This window comes from Ursus americanus, chromosome 3 (genome assembly GCF_024610735.1).
Source record: "Ursus americanus isolate L20-20 chromosome 3, mUrsAme1.1.p, whole genome shotgun sequence".
In the NCBI taxonomy this organism is placed as follows: Eukaryota; Metazoa; Chordata; class Mammalia; order Carnivora; family Ursidae; genus Ursus; species Ursus americanus.
The window spans coordinates 11,060,132-11,080,341 of NC_142129.1; the positions used below are offsets into that span (position 1 = coordinate 11,060,132).

Below are 20,210 nucleotides of genomic sequence, written 5' to 3' on the forward strand. Positions count from 1 at the left end.
TACTAAATCCTTTGCTCTAACTACTGAAGATACACTCATTTTCAAAAGTTCTTCAAGTGATCTCTCAGAAAGTCTTCACCTGCTTTCCTCAATCTTTATGAACTCTTACTGGTTTTGTAATCCTTCCGGAATTCCCACTCATATTTCCTTGGGATGACTCATGATCTCAGAAGAGAATGACTTCTCTTTCTGTCTCTTCCTGTACGATTCTTCAGATTACACTCTGTATGAATCTAATCTCAAAAATATCTTCAAAATGTTTTCATTGTCTTGTAGTTCTAGGATTGTTGCCCCAGTGCTCTTACGCTGGGCATGTCATATTAGAAGGTGTCCACGTTATTCATTTATCCCAGCAGAGTTGCATCCACATAAGATATAAACATGATTATGCAAGACATGCAAATTAGTTCTTTCAAATAGGCTTATAAGCAGAATGCAAAACAGGAAAATGAGGTGACTTGTTGGTTGAGACAGATGAATCAGAGACAGAGAATTAGTGTGACACACTAGCACATTAACTTTTTGAATTATTTGTTAATATTAATCAAATGAGATAATATATATTTTTTATAATTCATTGTTAAAGTTTTGAGGCTTAACATCTTTATTATTTGTAGGTGCATCTTTGGGGCATCTGTAGACAGAATATTGCACCCCCCCCCAAGATGTCGACATCCGAATTCCAGGAATTTAAAGATCTTGAAATGCAGAGATCATCATGCATTATTCACAGGGACCACTATAACCACAGGTTATAGTCCTTGTAAGAGGGAAGTAGGAAGTCGGAGAGGAGTCCTTGTAAGAGGGAAGTAGGAGGTCGGAGAGGAAGAGAACAGGCTTTGCTGCTGGCTCACAGAATGGAACCAAAGAATGTAGGTAGACTGGAAAATCTAAAGGACAAGGAAATAAGTTGTTCCCTAGAGACTCCAAAGAGAACACAACCCTGCAGACCCATTTTAGACTTAGGACCTTTAGAATTACAGGATATATGCGTGTTGTTTTAAGCCACTAAGTTTGTGGTAATATGTTTCAGCAGTAATAATAAAATAACACAGGAATGATCATGTTTTATTTTCAGCATTGTTATAAAAATAAATCCATTTCTGACTTCTGGCACCCCAATAAAAATTCAAAGAGAAATTGGTGATTTCTGGTTTTTATCTGAGCCTAGAGAGAGCTGGGAAGTGATCAGCCCTATCTTCACAGAAGAAAAAATATGAACACACTGAGAACCAAAAACTCTTTGTCATTAAAAAAGAAATTAACAAGCTGCATTTCACTAAAATTAAAAAGTTGTGCTCTGTGAAAGACACTATTAAAAATATGAAAAGCCAAGCCACAGACTGGAGAAAACCTTTGCACATACAGGAAAAACGACTTGATTCAAAAATTTACAAAGAACTCAAAACTCAACAAGAAAATGAACAACCCAGTTTAAAAATGAGCCAACACCTTAACAGACATCTCTTCAAAGAAGATATACAGAAGGCAATTAAGCACATGGAAAAATGCTCCACAACATATGTCATCAGAGAAATGCAAACTAAAACAATAAGATATCACGACACATGTATTCAAATGTCTAAAATCCAGAACACGGACACCACCAAACACTGACCAGGACGTGGGGCAACAGGAACTTTCCTTCACTGCTGGAGAGAATGCACAACGGCACGGCCACTGTGGACGGCAGTTTGATAGTTTACTACGAAACTAGGCATTCTTTTCCCATGTGACCTACCAAACGCGCTACTTGGTATTCACCCAAATGATCCGAAAGCTTATAACTACACAGGCACCCACACACAGATGTTTAAAGCAGATTTACAACAGTCTAAACTTGAAAGCAACCAAGAAGCCCTTCAGGAAGCAAATGGACAAATCAGCAGTGGTGCAGCCAAACAATGGAAGATTCTGCACTAAAAAGAAACGAACTATCAAGCAAGGACAACATAGAAGGGAAACTTAAACGTATATCACTAGTGAAAGAAGCCAATCTGAAAAGACCTACAGACTGTATGAGTTCAACTCTGTGACACTCTGAAAAGCCAAAACTATGGAAGCAGTTATAAGATCAGTGGTTTCCAGGGACTAGCAGAGGGAGGGACGAAGGGGTAGAGCACATATAATTTTTAGGGCAGTAAAACTTTTCCGTATGATACTATACTGGTGGATACACATAATTATACGCTTGTCCAAACACATAGTCTGCACACTACGCGTGAACCCTAATGTGAACAATGCATCTGGGTGAGAGTGATGTGCCAATGTGGGTTTAGCAACGATAACAAGTGTACCACTCTGGTGGGGAATGTTATGCATATGTGGAGGCCGGAAGTATATAGGTTATCTCTATACCTTCCACTCGATTTTACTGAATATAAAATTGCTCTAAAAATAAAGTTTATTGAATAAAAAAGAGCAAAAGATATGAAGAAACTCCTTATCAAGGAAGATACACAGATGGCAAGGAAGCCCTCGGTAGCATATATCATCAGAGAATTTCATATTAAAACAAGAGTGAGATACCACTCACTGCACATCTGTTAGAATGACCGTGGTCCAAAACCCTGACGATACCAAATGCAAGCAAGGATGTGGAGCAATAGGAACTTTCATTCATTGCTGGTGGGATTGCAAAATGGTACAGCCACTTTGGAACATAGTTTGCTGATTGATTACCAAACTAAGCATACTCTTACCATTTGATACAGAATGTCATGCTCCTCGGTATTCATCTAAAGGAGCTGAAAACTTGTGGCCACAAAAACCTTGTACATAAATGTTTGTAGCAACTTTATTCATAATTATCAAACCTTAGAAGTTCCAAAGATGTCTTTTAATAGGTAGATAAACAAGCTGTGGTATGTCCATACGATGAAATATTATTCAGCAATAAAAAGAAATGTCCTATAAATCCACAAAAAACATGGAGAAACCTTAAAAGCATATTTCTTTGTGAAAGAAGCCAATCTGAAATGGCTACATACTGATGCTTTCAACTATATGACATTCTGGAAAAGGCAAAACTATGGAGATATTAAAAAGATCAGTGGTTGCGGAAAGAGAAATTAAGGAATTGATCTTATTTACAACTGCACCAAAAACAGTAAAATACCTGTGAATAAACCTAGCCAAAGAGGTGAAAGATCTGTACTCTGGAAACTATTAAATACTGATGAAAGAAATTGAAGATGACACAAAGAAATGGAAAGACATTCCATGCTCATGGATCCGAAGAACAAATATTGCTAAAATGTCTGAACTACCCAAAGCAATCTATGCATTTAATGCAATCCCTATCACAACACCACCAGCATTTTTCACAGAGCTGGAAAAAACGATCCTAAAATGTGTATGGAACCACAGAAGACCCTGAATAGCCAAAGCAACCGTGAAAAGGAAAAGGAAAACCAGAGGCATCACCATTCCAGACTTAAAGCTATATTACAAAGCTGCAGTCATCAAGACAGGACAATCCTGGAACAAAAAGAAACACATAGATCAACAGAACAGAGCAGAAAACCCAGAAAGGAACCCACAACTATACGGTCAATTAATCTTCAACAAAGCGGGAAAGACTATCCAATGGGAAAAAAGACAGTCTCTTCAACAAATGATGTTGGGCAAACTGGACAGGAACATGCAAAAGAATGAAACTGGACCACTTTGTTTTTTTTATATCATATACAAAAATAAATTCAAAATGGATTAAAGACCTAAAAATGATACAGGAAACCATGAAACTCCTAGAGGAGAACAAACAGCAACCTCTTTGACACTGGCCATAGCAACTTCCTTCTAGATATGTCTCCTGGGGCAAGGGAAACAAAAGCAAAAATAAACTATTGGGACTTCATCAAAATAAAAAGCTTTTACACAGTGAAGGAAATAATCAACACTAAAAGGCAACATATTGAATGGGAGAAGATATTTGCAAATGACATGTCTGATAAAGGGTTAGTATCCAAAACCTATAAAGAACTTATCAAACTCAGCACCCCCAAAATGAATAATCCAATTAAGTAGTCAGAAGACAAAATTGACATTTTCCAAGGAAGACACACAGATGGTCAAAAGACACATGAAAAGATGCTGATCATCAGGGAAATACAAATCGAAACTACAACCTCACAGCTGTCAGAATGGCTAAAATCAACAACACTGGAAACAACAGCTGTTGATGAGGATGTGGAGAAAGGGGAACCCTCTTCGACTGTTGGTGGGACTGCAAACTGGTCTAGCCACTCTGGAAAACAGTAAGGAGATTCCTCAAAAAGCTAAAAATAGAACTACCCTATGACCCAGCAATTGCATTACTAGGTATTTACCCAAAGGATACAAAAATACTGATTCAGAGTGATACGTGCACCCCGATGTTTATAGCACCATTACCTACAATCGCCCAATCATGGAAACAGCCCAAGTGTCCATCAGCTGATAAATGGATTAAGATGTGGTACGTGTACACACACACACACACACACACACACACATACACGCACAATGGAATATCACTCAGCTATCAAAAAAGAATGAAATCTTGCCATTCACAATAATGTGGATGGAGCTAGAGAGTATTAAGCGAAATAAGTCAGAGAAAGACAAATACCATATGGTTTCACTCATGTAGAATTTAAGAAACAAAACAAATGAGGGGGAAAAAAAAGAGAAAGGCAGACCAAGAAACAGACTCTTAACTATAGAGAACTCATAGTTACCAGAGGGGGGGTGGATGGGGGATGGGTGAAATAGGTGATGGGGTCCTGTGGTGCACTTGCTGGGATAAGCACCAGGTGTACGGAACGGGCTGAATCTCTACATTCTACACCCGAAGCTACTGTTACAGTGTATGTTAAGTAACTGGAATTTAAATAAAAACTTAAAAAAAATAAAGGATCAGTGGTTGCCAGGGGTTTGGGCAGAGAGACGAAAAGTATATAAATAGGTAGAACACAGCCGATTGGTAGAGCAGGGGAACTAGTGTGTAGGATCCTGTAATGGTGGATACATGTCATTATACGGTTGTCAAAACTCATGGCATGTACAACACAGAGTGAATGCTAATGTAAACTGTGGACTTCAGTAAGTAAAAAATATACCAATATTGGCCCATCAACTATAACAAATGTACCACATATAATGCAAGACGTTACAAATAGGAAAGCTGTGCGGGGAGGGATGAGGGAGTATATGGAATCTCAACTTAGCGCTGGATTTTTGTGTAAACCAAAAACTGCCCTAAAAATAAAGCCATTAATTTTTAAATAGGACATTAATGACTTATCTAGCAAACAATTGAACATCAAATTAAATCTGTTATTCAGGTCAAAGTCCTTAATAAAGAGAAAGCTTTCAAAACTAAAGGAAGTGCTTAGCTCGTGTCTACAGAAAAACGCACTTTCTACCACAACATTAGTCTCAGTATTGCTCCCTCTGGTTTCGCAAACCCAGACGGCTTTTTACCACCACGAAAGGTAAGTGCTGTTAGTTATTTCAAACTTATCTCACATCTCTTGGTGTCACCCCAAACCATTTTAAGATGAATTGATTCAAGCACTAAAAATATTGGTAGGAAAATTTATCCAAGAATCTCTACAGGTGAGCCAATCTTACCACACTGACGATTACCATAAGCCAGAAATAAATGCTAACATTAACTCAGGGGGGTGGGGGACTGGGCAAGGCCGGTGATGGGTAGTAAGGAGGGCACATATTGCATGGTGCACTGGGTGTTATACGCAACTAATGAATCATGGAACATTACATCAAAAACTAGGGATGTACTGTATGGGGACTACCATAATAAAAAATTACTATAAAAAAATAAATAAATCAGTGCTCAAAGTCTTAGCTTCCAGGCCCATTTAAACATTTTCAAATGGTCTTCCATTGACTTTATCATAACTTGAAATATATCTTAAAATTGTTTATATAATTCCATTTGAATTAAAGATTTCCCCAACTTTTCATCATTTTACTTGGATATTATTTCAAACAGAATTCAGAGTTTCTTCATTGTTTATTTCACTGTCCTCACAAATGGTGAGATAGAAACATATTGCTCTTCAGTATTATCTTTATTAAAATTATGGTTTTATGAAGCCAGATGGAGCACCTTTCCTTATGGTGATACAATCAATAAAGACAGGTTTTTGTGTAGTTATCAACTGAAGCATTTAATATTTTATTGTGGAAAAAGTACATAAAATTTTAATGATTTTTAAATGTACAGTTCAGTGGCATTAAATTATTCACATCGCGTATCATCACCATCACCAGCATCCGTCTCTAGAACTCTCTCATCCCAAATGGATACTCTGTCCCCATTAAATAATAACTCCCCATTCCTCCCTCCCCCAGGCCCCGTAACCTCTATTCTATTTGTTTCCATAACTCTGACTATTCTAGGTATCGTTTTTTGCTGTCAGCTTGCTAAGTGCTTGCTAATATTGTTGAATTTTTCAGAAAACCAATTTGTATTTTCATTTTCTTCTTCTACTGAGGGTTCTTCTATTCTCTAGTTTATTCACCTCTCCCCTAATCTTTATTATTTCCTTCCTTCTGCTAATTCAGGATTCGAATTTTCTTTTTCTAGTCCTTTGAAGTATAGATTAGGGCTGCTGATTCGCAACCCTTGTTCTATTTTAACGTGGTCGTTTAAACTACAAACGCCCTCTTAGTATTGCTTCTGTAACATCCCAGCTTGGTCTGTTGTGATTTGTTTTCATCCCTCTCCGGCTAGTTTCTAATTTCTGCCTTTGAGTCTCTTGGTGAATCTTTCACTTCCGTTACTGTATTCTTCAGCTCCAGAGTTTGTTCTGTTCTTTTCCGTTTTTATCTCTTGGTGATATTTGCATTTCGTTCATGTAACACTGTCCTTGATTTGTCGTTTATGCAATTCTCTTTTATATCATTGAGCTTCTATCTTTAGAATAACTATATTGGATTCTTTGTCGGGTAATTCGTAAATTTGCATTTCTTTAGTGGTGGTTTTGGGAGGTGAATTTTGTTCCTCTGGCCCATGGTTTCCTGGTTTCTTTGCACATCTTGTGAATTTTAGTTGAAATTTGGGCTTTTGGTAAAACAGCCGCATCTCCTAGTCCTTACTGGCTTCACGAAGTGTAGGATCTTGGGCAATCTGTCCTGCTAGAGCTTCTGGGGATCTCTCCAACCTTTAGTGGGGACGTAGCTTCTCTGAGCTGGTGCACGTATTTTCTCAGTTAAGGAGGTTTGCTCTCTGGAGCCTATCAACACTTGCTCTCCCTGGTGTTTGTCCGAGGTGCTACAATATCCCTACTGGCGGTAAACTGGAATGTTTGCCTTGTTTCTCAGCGGCCCCCACATGACCTCCAAACTGCCATTCCCATCAGGGCTCTAGATCACGCCAGATGGAAACCAATTCCTCAGGCCATCCCCGGAAAGCCGGAACGTAACACCCATGGTCCACTCATCTCCTTCCCTCCAGAGGGAAAGCAGAGTTAGGAATCTGAGCGTACCACACTGGGTCAGGGACGGGGAGTGACGAGGGCAGGAAAAATGCCATAGATTGGCTTGATCACTTCACCGTATCTCTTCTTGGCTTTGTGCGTGTCTGGGTGCTGCAGACTCTTAACTGTTGTTTTCACGATGGCAATTCGATCTATAGATTATTGCCTCCATGGAAGAACGAGGGCCCAGGGATTTCTATTTTGCTACCTGGCTAATGTACCTCTGGTAATTCTCATCATCAAATCATGCCTCTTCTTGGGGGAATTTCCTAGTGTCTTATTGCACCACCAATCACATCTGTTAAGGAGAAAAGTTCCCTGATGCAAAATTCTACCCTCCTTTATATTGCCCTGAGCATTCCTCAGACTATTAATGAGGGGATTCAGCAATGATGGAAGAGGGTGTAGAACAGGGTAAGGATTTTCTGCTCCTCTTCACATTGGCTATCGTCTGGAAACAAATAAACCATTACAGCTATGCCAAAGTAGAATCCAAACACAGAAGTGAGAGGAGAAGGTGGAAAAGGCTTTTCTGCACCCCTCTGTCCGGATCTTCAGGATGGCCCAGACGATATGCATGTAGGAGACCAATATCAGGGAAAGGGGCCCAACTGAGATAAACGCAGTACCAGTAAAGACAAAAACTTCATTGATCCACGCATCACTACAGGCCACTTTGAGGATTTCACAGAAGTGGTTCACATCCTGGGACCCACAGAATGCCAATTTTAGAAAGAGAACTAGACACACTAGGGCCAGGAAAACCCACATGCCCAGGTAGCGATGACCAGGACAATGCACTCTCTGCAGTGCATGACGACGGCGTATTGGAGTGGATGGTAGATCTCCACAAACGGGTCCTCGGCCATCACTACCAAAATCAGGCACTCTACTCCAGCAAACGTCACAAGCAAAATTATCTGGGTAGTGCAGGAGATAAAGGAGATAGGGTTTTTTGTGTGTTTCACTAGGTTTTCCAGCATATTGGGCAAATTGCTGGAAGCATAGCATGTGTCAATGATAGCCAATGAAAAAGGAAGAAATACATGGGGGTGTGCAGTCTGAGGTCTAGCCAAATGAGTCCCAAGATCATGCCATTTGCCAGCAGGTTGAATAAATGTAACAGAAGATACAGAGAGGAGCACTCCAACGTCTTCACTGAGCTGGAATCCCACTAGGATGAATTCTGTGACCCATAATTGGTTGCCCCCATTCCTTGATGGTAGTTTACAATGGACTGAAGTGGGATAGAAAGGTCAGAGCTGGATATCAATGAAAATTGAAGTTATTTACCTCAAAATGAACTCAGAGGAAGCTTGTACGCTTGTCCCTACTTGACTTTTTCTCTCAATTTTTTAGTTTAAAATTTTTGTTCTGAAGTAATTCAAACTTTCAGATCAGTATCCAAAAATTAAAACAATATTACTATATACATTTTACCAACTTTTTTTTTTTTTAAGATTTGTTTATTTGACAGAGAGTGAGAGAGCACAAGCAGGGGGAGCAGCAGAGGGAGAAGGAGACGCAGGCTCCCCGCTGAGATCACAGCCTGAGCGGAAGGCAGACTTTTAACCGACTGAGCCACCCACGTGCCCCTACCAAATTGCTTTAAAGTTTATCATTTCTTTCTCTATATACACTTTTTTTTCCTGAATCACATGAGATTAAAGTGCAGCCACAATGTCAATTTGTCCCTAAACTCTTTTTTTTTAATGTTTTTTTATTATATTATGTTAGTCACCATACAGTACATTCACTATCTAGTCTCAGGATAATTAACCAAAATCAGGAGATATAACATTAACATGGTTCTCTATTCTAGACACAGCATTTTCTGCCCCTCTGGTCCAAGATGTAATCCAATATCATGTATTTTATCTCCTCTAATCTGAAATAATCACTCAGACTTTACCTTAAAAATGATATTTTTGAAGAGTATAGACTAATTTTATATGCCTTTTGATTTGGGTTTTCCATCGATTGCTCATTTTTTAGTTCAAAGTATACATTTCTGATAGGATATAAAAGAGTCTTCTTAATGGCTTCCATTAATACACAGTTAATGTTAATTTGTCCCAATATTGGTGATTCTAATGTAGCTCTCTTGGTTAAGGTGGTGTCTCCAGGTTATCTCCACTGTAAAATTACAACAGAATTTAAAACACTTTCTTACTTCTGGTTTACTAAGTTGTTATAGCCTCATCTTGTACATTTCCCACTCAGCTAGAAATCAGTTATTTCACAAAAAAGGTCTAGTTCCTTTTAGTGAAGAATCATATTTTCAAAAAAATATCTGATTTTATTAGGTCACTAACAACATTTTTATCATGATTGTTGTCAGATTTCTAATAGCCTCATTTAATTGGTAGAGCATATAATCTGGCACACAAACTGTTAAGGGGATAATGAATTATTTGTTTAATCCTAATACACCTTTACAGACTTCCTTTGGAGAGCCAAATCTATTTTATTTGATAAATATTAAGATTAAAGAAAATGATCTCGATACTATGCAGTTTATTTTGGGCAAAAGGATAGTTATAATCCCAGAATCTTACAATCTTGCTTAATTTTTTTGTTTTTCTTTACATTTAGATACTCACAGACTTGGTAACTTCAGATTCACGGATTAGTTTCAATAGTCTGGTTCACTCTGTGAATGAAGAGGTGCCTACCTACCTCCCATGTGATCTTGACAACAAATTTTCAAAAGTATTTCAGGAAAACATGAAATTCAATAATACTGTGAAACATAGCCAAAGGTGATCATTGTTAATAATTTGCCTATAGTGTTTCATTACTTACTGTACATATATTTCATATATCATAAAAAATTAATTGAACAGTACTATTTCTTTTAGAATCATTTCATGTACATTTTCCATGACAAATTATTTTTCTACAATGTATTTTGACAGCTGCATACTATTTTTTTATTTTAACTGATTTAATAGATTACCTTCTATCAACATTGTATGCAATATAAATTGTGTGCAGCTGACTAAATTTACAAATTTTGTGTATTTTTTATTATTTCTTAGACATGGAAGTTCTCAGTCAAATCTCTCTCTGTCATCTTCTGCCTAAAAATCAAATAAGCAAGAAAAAAAAAAAGCCAGACATATCATCACCAGAAGAAATCAGAGGGAAAGAATCTGTCATAATCATGACTCTAAGCCCAAATTCACCTTTTCTATGAAGTTGTCCCACTTCAGCTTTTCAGTTTCTATCATGCTGACTCTCAAGTTTTTATATGATTTAGTCCAACCTGGTATAAAATGTACTTCCTTTGGTTCATTCTCTCATCTTTTTATTAAATACCGAGAAAGAGTAAGAATAGTTACTGGAAAGTGAGACTTCACAAAGCTTAAGAATAATCTGACTAGAATGTCGGTAACTTCTTGTTTACTGGGTTAACTCTGTCCTTTACTTACAGCTGAGAGCCACCTACCCTCTAATCTCAGGGAGCTGATTACAACTGGCACATTTGCCTGGGTCTCATACTGCCCAAATGACTCCATGTGGATGTAGTTATCCCAACACCAACTATCCAGGACTTTCTTCCTAGACATCTTTTTACGTATTGTTTAAGACCAAAAGGTACACAGTTCTCACTTTGTTTCTGCCTATTGGTTTGTTTGTTTTTTTTTAAAGATTTTATTTATTTATTCGACAGGAAAGAGACAGCCAGTGAGAGAGGGAACACAAGCAGGGGGAGTGGGAGAGGAAGAAGCAGGCTCATAGCGGAGGAGCCTGATGTGGGGCTCGATCCCATAATGCCGGGATCACGCCCTGAGCCGAAGACAGACGCTTAACCGCTGTGCCACCCAGGCGCCCCGCCTATTGGTTTTTTTTAATTCCAGTTTGTGGCCCAAGAGGTACTCCTCTGTTTCCTAGATGAATGATGACATGGAACAACTTGGTATTTATTTAAGGTCTATATCATCCATTACACGGAGACGTCTTTACCTGTACAGTCATTCAAGTTAACAATATTTTAATACAATCTACACCACAGCTCTTTGATATGAAATGTTGTATAACTGTGATAGACTTTTACCACACATGGCCAAGGCATTTTCTACAAAGCTAACATATTTCCAGATAATGGGAGACCAATCTCTTGAGAGATGGTTATAGTTTTAATTATTTCTTGACTTTCTTTTATGCTTTAGAATTAGTAATAAAAATATTCTGAAAATTATTTTATATATAATTATAATAATATATCCCTGTGGAGAATGTCTTATAATAGCTGGTAGAACTCTTGATGAAACAGACACTCAAGTGTTCGTTAAACGGAAAATAGAATTTGTGTGTATATATACATATATATACACACATATACATACACATCTATCCAAACTCTCAAAATTATTCTAGTTTTATGAATTCATGTTTCACTACAATTTGTCTATCTCTCTATAGAAGCATCTTCTACCTATGGAGCAAGACACGAATTCTACTTTACTAGAAAGTAGTTCAAAATTAGAAATTTAATCACTTGAACACTGGTTTCTTACACACATGCTCTGAACCATTCTGGTAACTTTAATATGTTGCTTCTACAGGGTGTGCTGAATAAGCTCTGAAGTATAGATAGTCGTGGATCTGCAGATAATATGCCAACACCTAAATGAATTATGTCTGGCACTTGCTTTAAAGCGATGCCTGTAAGAAAGTTCCAGGCAAACTGCTTTATTGAAAAATTAGTTTATAGGAAATAAAATAACCTAAGAAGGAAACTTGAAGACACAAGTGGCAGCATTTAGAACCTTTGAGAAAATAGCAGCCTAAAGGAGCTATCAGTTGCAAGGGTAGTGGCCCTTTAAGAGCAACGGGTCGGACAAGATTCTAGACGGTCCTAGATGCCTGTGTTTCTATAAATATGAACCTTTGTATTTGCAAAGGTTTCTATAAATGTGCATTAAGTTTGTAACATTATCAAGTTTTGCTACAACTACAGAATATTAGAGTGTGTAAAACTGGCATAGTAACATGTTAACTTTTTAGGTTAGGTATTTTTGTGTCTGAACGAATTAACGCTTCCCTTCATCTTCATTACTGTATTTTTATTTCTCTTAAAAATACTTTTAAAAATTGTGAAAGTAGATTAAATCTTTTAAGTAACGCAGCACTGAAATAGAGAAGACAATTTTAAGATAACTTATTCTGTACTAGGAAGGGGAGATTTTATTTAGGCTAACAGCAGTGCAGAAAACTAAGGTCTGAGCGGTCAGTATGAGGAATTCTCCTCTTCCCGGGCAGTCCTATCACTGAGCTAGGGAGCTTTATGCTATTTCTCTAACTATAGCCAGAGGTATTGGCACTTATTCTATCCTATTTTGTGGTAGGACAAATATTTGCATCAAGCATAGTAATTCCTGAGCCTAATAATTATCACGATTGAGTGACAGACTAGGAAAATTCAGTTAAGAAACAAACCCGACTACCTCTTCCAGGATTTAGGCAAGGAAAAGACTTTGCTGCAACCGTTACTGGAATTTTGCTTTCCATTAACAGGTGACTCTATCAATATCTTCTTCTATGTTAGTTAATAGAAGGTCCTTTGATTCTTTTGGCCACATCAAAGCCTTATCCAGGGGCAATGTCTGCATGTGAAGGCTCTCCTATGTTCCAGATTCCTTAACAATAGAGGTGGCCTAATTTGGAGCCCACCCCTCAGCTGGGAAGTGAAGAGAAAGCTATGGAGGGATCACATGGTCCAGGCCACACACAGCTCAGCAGGTGGAAGCCCCTGGAGTTGGATGCGCATAGACTCTGGCTATCTAGTCCGCTTGTCTGCAACATAAACTTTGAGTCAGGAGCAACTCAGGATATTTCACTCAGGAATATCATCCCTCTCTACATACTCAGGCTGATTCCTGCTGCCACCCTGTTCGACTTCAACTACCGTACTGAAAATCATCCCACAGTGCGAATGAACCTCTCCACGTAAGCAGATGTAAGCACTGGATATTCCTTGGGAATCTACTTCGACCAAAATAAGATAGTTCAGAGGTAAGTTACATAAAATGAGAAATCTCAGATTCAGGAGCACTTAACTATAATTGCTGGTGGTTTTGCAATGCAATAGGAAGTTTTATTTAAACCTCTAGGAGTAAAAAAGTTTTATTTAAAATTAGCTAAGAATTCAAATGCTCAGAAGGACCATGAGACATTATGGATTGTATTTCTCCCTACAAGGGTGGGGGGGAATAATCCCTGAAACTTCTCTCTCTGGAAGAGAGCAAAGATTTTGTCTAAATTGACCTTGGAGGAAAATTCCAGGAAGAGGCAGGGCACATCGTAGCATCACGCTCTTTATACTCACAGACTTTGAATATCTCATGAGGGGAAAAAAAAAAAAAAACATGAGGGAGATATCACAAATTATAATATTTAATCCTTCAAAATGACTACAGTTTTATGAATTCATGCTTCTCTTCAGACCCCATGATGGCCTATGAGACCCGGGATTTTGATCACTGAGTGGTAGTTTCCATGAATCTGTTAGGGCAAACTTGAGAAAGAACAAATCCCAAAGTCAAGTTGTCTCTTTCTGCAAGAGGGTGTGATATGTGCAATTACGAAAGGCAATAATTATTGAGTCCTTATTCTATTTCAGATAACGTGCCAAATGCTTTATATGGAATATGTATGCTTAATCTAATCATTTTACAGCCAGGGTGACTCAAGTTTAAGTAAACTAAGTCAGCAGTTCCCTAACCTTTAGTTCGGGAACTCTGAGACCCTCTGAAATGGTCCATGAGGTCAAAATTATTTTCATAATAATCTAAAATGTTACTCTTTTTCTACTCTCATTCACTCGTGAGGGTATAATGGAGTTTTTCAAAGGCTACATTTCTATTTTAAGATTGGATATAGAAGCAGATACAAAAATCTAGCTTTCCTTGATAAACATTAAAGAACTTTACAAAAAATATAAAACAATGCCATCTTTTCACTCTTGCTTTAAATATATATATGATGCAATTATCTTTTAAGTGATTTAAGTGTTTTAAAATTGTTTCAATTTCTAATATGATAAATGCCAACACATACCCACATAAACAAAATCTCTTTGGGTCCTCAAGGATATTTACAATTGTGAAATTATCTTGAAACCAGACAATTAAAAGGACCATTGCAGTAAAGAACCATCAACAATCAGCCCAGGCCAGAGCTGCCGTCAAATGATGTCTGATTTCAAAGCACATTGGTTTTTGTTTTTCTTATTGCTTCCATAACAAGTCACTGCACATGTAGCAGCTTAAAACACTATTTATCTCACAGTTTCCGTGAGTTGGAAGTCCTGATGCAGATCTAGATTCTCTGCATGGGTCTCGTGGACATCCCAGAAGGGGATTGCCTTGGTCTGCAATTTTCCTGTGAAACCCAACCCCATTGATTGAAAACAGACCAAGAAGTAGGAGAGGCTTCATCTATGGTTTTTCTCATGGTTCCTTTCTTATTCCTAGATTGTGGAGTTGTTTTCTCCTTTTTTCATCATTGAAGTGTATTGAATTTTGTCAAATGCTTTTTCTCCATTAATTAGATGAACGTGTGTTTTTTCCCTTCATTGTACAAATAGGGTATATTACGCTGAGTGATTTTTGTATGTGGAACCAAGGCCACTTCTAGGAATACCATCTCCCCACTGACCATACTGTATGACGTTTTTAGTACACTCCTGGATCCAGATTTTGATTATTGGGAATTTTTACCTACTTTTATAGATACAGTTTTCTCGTTTTATAGCGTCTTTGACTTCTGTAACAGGGTAATACTGGCCTCAAAGAATAAGTTAGGAAGTGTTCCCTCATCTTCAATACTTCAGAGAAATTTATGAAAGATCCCTTTTTTTTTTTTTTTAACAGTGGTAGAATTCACCGATGAAATTATCTGGTCCAGACTTTCATCGCTGGGAAGTTTTTAATTACTGATTCAAATGCTTTACTAGTTATGGATCTGTTCAAATTTTCTATTTCTTCATGTGGAATCTTCATAGGTTATGTGTTTTTAGGAATTTGCCCATTTCATCTGGTTATGTAATTTTCATGGTACTCTTTTTTAAAGATTTGAGAAAGAGTACGCGCACACCGGCAGGGGCGTGTGGTGGGGGAGGCACAGAGGGAGAGAATCTCAAGAACATCAATTTAACACTATTCAGTTATTAAAGGAATGGTATAAATGAGAATTTTTAGAATTGCAATGCAATATATTCTGACAATCAAATATTTTGATGCTAGAATACCCAGAATTCTACAGCTTTCATATTTGTAAACATAAAAATCGTCATGTCAAGTTTCCCTCCATGTTCAAAATTCCCTGTCATCTGTGAAGATCTTCTCTTATTCTGAATTAAATAAATATAAATATTGATTCTACTTCAGTATCTGTCTTAGTTTGGGTTCCTCCAGAAGCCATCCCCGAAACAATTATTCATCTAAGGTGTTTTTTAGAAGGTAATCCCAGGAAATACAGGAAGCGGTGTGGGAAAGGGGGAGAATCAAGAAGAGCCAGTTCTTGACGTGTAGGTGATCAAGTAGGCCAAAACCATAGTAACAGAAGCTTGAGTCTAAAGGGAAGATCTTGGAGCCCGTGTAGACTATGCATCTTGGTGTGAAGCTACCTGTAGGGCAAGGAAGGTGGATTTCCTTGAAGCTGAACTGATAACTGATTCTACTTAGTGTATTGATTGACGGCCTTGGGGTGGAAGCACCAAGCATTGGGCTTTCTTTCCCAGTCCAATGGGCTAGAAAAGTGGCTCTGGAGGCCAGAGGAAGTGATCAGGCAAAGAAATTCAAATGCTGGCACTTGGAAGTCAGACTGGTATACACTGGAGGAAGGCAAGGTTAATTATGGACGGGCACCCACAGCACCAGCTGCAAAATCCATGCAAAATTGTGTGATCAATACTGAATTCCATAAGGGGCTTCTCTGATTTCAGAATCTATGAACATCAATTAACATGATTTAGTTGGTCTTTATTATATGAGTAAAATGGTATAAATGAGGATTTTAAAAATTATAGTGTATCACATCAAAATCTGATTGGACATCAGGCAGGGGAATAGGTGTGATTTTCTGGTTCTAAATTAAAGGAGATGATTAATTATAAAAAGATATATATATATTTAATGATTTAAAAAAATTACAATAGCATAGATATGTATCCATAGTTAGGTAAAAATACAGTTTAATTTCAAAAGTTGGTTTTACCTATACACAACCTACTAGCCTCTATTATGTGTGTTTCACACCTAAAGAATTTTATAAAACTTCTGTTTGGATAACATTTGTGGGATACTATCTAACTTTAGCTCCTGTAGTTCACCATAAATGAGAAAAATATTTCTGCGTATTCAGTACCTGTTGAGAATGATGCAGCAAATCTGTGTAAATGAATTAAAGTTTCCAGTTTATCACATGACAACAGATTATCAACAATTAGGAAGGTACATTTAGGATGGTGTATAGATTATATATAATGTTTATTTTCAGGGGACAGGAAGGAAGGAAGGAAATCATCCTTCAAAACCTGAAACTGCAGAAAAATCTAATTTTTATAGCATTGTCATTGGGGTGAAACAAATACACTGATTTTATATATGAGCCCTAAATAAATTAAAAAAAAAATAAAATAGCAAATACAGCATATTGCAGGCACTGATTTACAATTAACTTCCTATACTGACAAATCTCTCTGTTGTATACCAGTGAGAAGAGGCCAGAGGTTTTCTTATTTAATGATAGCTTATGAGTCCCTCAAGCAATATTGAGTCAGCTAACTAGTTAAAATGATTATAAGGCTTTCATCCAATTTCAGTGCATATCTTTAACATCCAAAGTTTAGGTAATAATGTTACAATTAATGTCATTAAACCTTTAAATGTTATTAATGTCAGCCCAACCATTAAAAGCCTCCACGGTGGCTGGGGCTTTAATTGCTAATTCTGGTCTGCCCTTGTGTCCTTAGTTGGGACTGCTTGGGGCCTTAGCTGCTTAGTTTAATGTAGAATCCCTTCCATACAAATTCGTAAATTTATACATAAATCAAAATTATAGCTTTTTCCCTCTTACTAATAGTACCCCGATGACATTGCTTGGTTCTTTGGCTTTCAGAGCAGACTGGGACTTTCAAATGGCTATCCTTCTTTATTGTCTCTCTCCAATGCTCCCAATTATCTGCTATTAGCTTCTAAGTTCAGCTCTCAAAAGATACAATCGCTCTAAAATTTATTGTATGTTTCAGGCATGCTGTCTTCATAGATTAAAAGAATACATTTGCCACATTGTATATAAGAATCTACCTTATAGGAGATTCAGTTATTGTATTTAAATGTCTACATAATTTTAGTATATATTTAGAATTTTTATTTAACACAAAAATAAACAGCATTAATAATTATATTATAAAATGATCACTGGAGGGCTTTATCTTTAATATTTAATTTTCCTAGAACTTCTCCCACCCTCCCTCATGTCTACAGAGAATTGATCACTGCCTTCCCTGACTTGTTGCAGAAGTGAAACCTTTTAGGTTCTAACACCTCATACCACCTAGGTGAACTCTGATGGATTAGAGCTCAGCAGGCGCTATCTAGAATGTCTTTCCAGTAATTTCCTGTTAACAGATCATCAGTGCTCTCCTTTTACAGAGCAAAAGTGGGTTAATATCAATATAAAAACCCTTTTAGCCTAATAAGTAGTAACTCGAATCTCAAGTATAAGAATGTTGACAATACGGACAAAAATAACCACATTATTGCAGTTTAGAGGAACGTGTTAGAAATTCTGTGCCTCGGGGCGCCTGGGTGGCACAGCGGCTAAGCGTCTGCCTTTGGCTCAGGGCGTGATCCCCGCATTATGGGATCGAGCCCCACATCAGGCTCCTCTGCTGTGAGCCTGCTTCTTCCACTCCCACTCCCCCTGCTTGTGTTCCCTCTCTCTCTGGCTGTCTCTATCTCTGTCGAATAAATAAATAAAATCTTAAAAAAAAAAAAAAAGAAATTCTGTGCTTCATCCCAACATTATAAGCTCTGTCAGGATTTTCCTTGATTTTCTTGATTTTCCTTTTGTTTCCTGTAAAATTTAAAATATGTATATAATATATATTATATTGGGGTAAAACAAATACACTGATTTCAGATATGAGCCCTAAATAAAAAAAATTTTTAAAAAATCAAATGAGCCCTAAATAAAAAATTTTTTTAAATCAAATATATATTATATATGTATATATATGTGTGTATATATTATATATATGTGTATATTATATATATGTGTATCTCTTCATTTGTTCTATTTTTTAAAAGGGGGCTTAAAATAAAGGTGAAAAGCATAAAAAGCAAAGGTATTTATGGAATATGTTGCCAGGTCCAAACACATGTGAATCAGAGAAATTGTTTCTGTAGTAAAGACATTTTACCATATTTTCACCAGCTAGAACTTTCCCCCAGATCTGGTATATGACAATGGTGGTCACATTATCCCACTCTGGGATCTGACAAAGGGTTTCCCTAGGTTGAGGACCATCAAATAAAAGGGGGAAAATGCTATTCTGGCACCTGTACCAGTTACAGTGCTACAAGAAATAATTATGGAATCTTTTCCCTCCTGGGCAACAAAGAAAAGGACCCTAATGTTCCTTACTTCCCTGGCTGGAGAAGATTTCCAGGATGCAGTAGGAACACCTGGTTCTCAGCAGGGGAAGAAATGAAATATAGGTCAAGGACAAATGACATGAAACCTCTGAGTTCACCATTATTTGTAATGTGAGATAAGAGGATCAGATGGCTCTTCTGCCCCTTTCAGTGTGAGCCAGGCACAGCTAGTGCCACCAACCCCTTCCCATGAATGACCGGAGTGGGATTAAGAAGAGTCAGACACCTACCATCGTGGGTAACAGATACTGCTCTGAGTCTCCCAATGTAGTGAGGAAAAACGCGTCTTCACCAAAGTGGCCTTTTCTCCTTCCTAAACCTGATAATTTCTGCCAGCAATCTGCCCTGCTCTTCTGTAAACTATTAACCAATATATGAATAATGACTTAGACAAACAGAAGTACTATTTCCTGTATTTCTCAAATTGGGCTTTGATGTACAGGAAAACATACAGAGACGGGAAAAGGTTGGAGCTGAGTCACCTGTTCCCTGAAGCAGTTTTAGGGAATGGGGAGTTCCAGATACTCTTTCTGCCCTGACCACTAGGACAGAACCCAAGGGTGTTCAGGAGGCTTCCAGACCTGAGGGCTTTATACTCTGATCACCTAGAACCAACCTATTCCCCAGAGACATTCCTATGGAAACTACAAAGTATCTTCCCACCTTTCTGTGTCTTCCCTATGATGGGTATCTGTACTAAAGAAGATCTTGGTATAAAAATTTAACAGATAAGTCCTACTTTATTATGTCACCTAGTACAATCCCCAAGGTTATGATGTATTATGTACTTGATCTTGACATTTCCTGCCTCCATATTCTACTTCTGGAAAGTTTCATGATGAATGTAAGGCAGTCTCAAAGGATTATATTTTCTTTAGGGATTGAAAAATCTCTGCCTGCTGAAAAGTGTTAATGTGAAATAATTATCAGGAATTTCTATTGCAAATATTAATTTTTATTGGGAAACTCATGGAGATTGAATCCCATCCTATCAGTGCTTTCCTATCTTCTTTGATTTCAAGCTACTGCCCAAGTATTTGTCCCGTCTCTA

At 37.5% G+C, this 20,210-nt stretch overlaps 1 pseudogene; it reads right to left on the minus strand.

The window, feature by feature from the left end:
- Positions 1-7,694: 7,694 nt before the first annotated feature.
- The window catches only part of LOC123789639 (olfactory receptor 2A5-like), a 31,867-nt pseudogene continuing 19,351 nt past the window's right edge, over positions 7,695-20,210 (minus strand).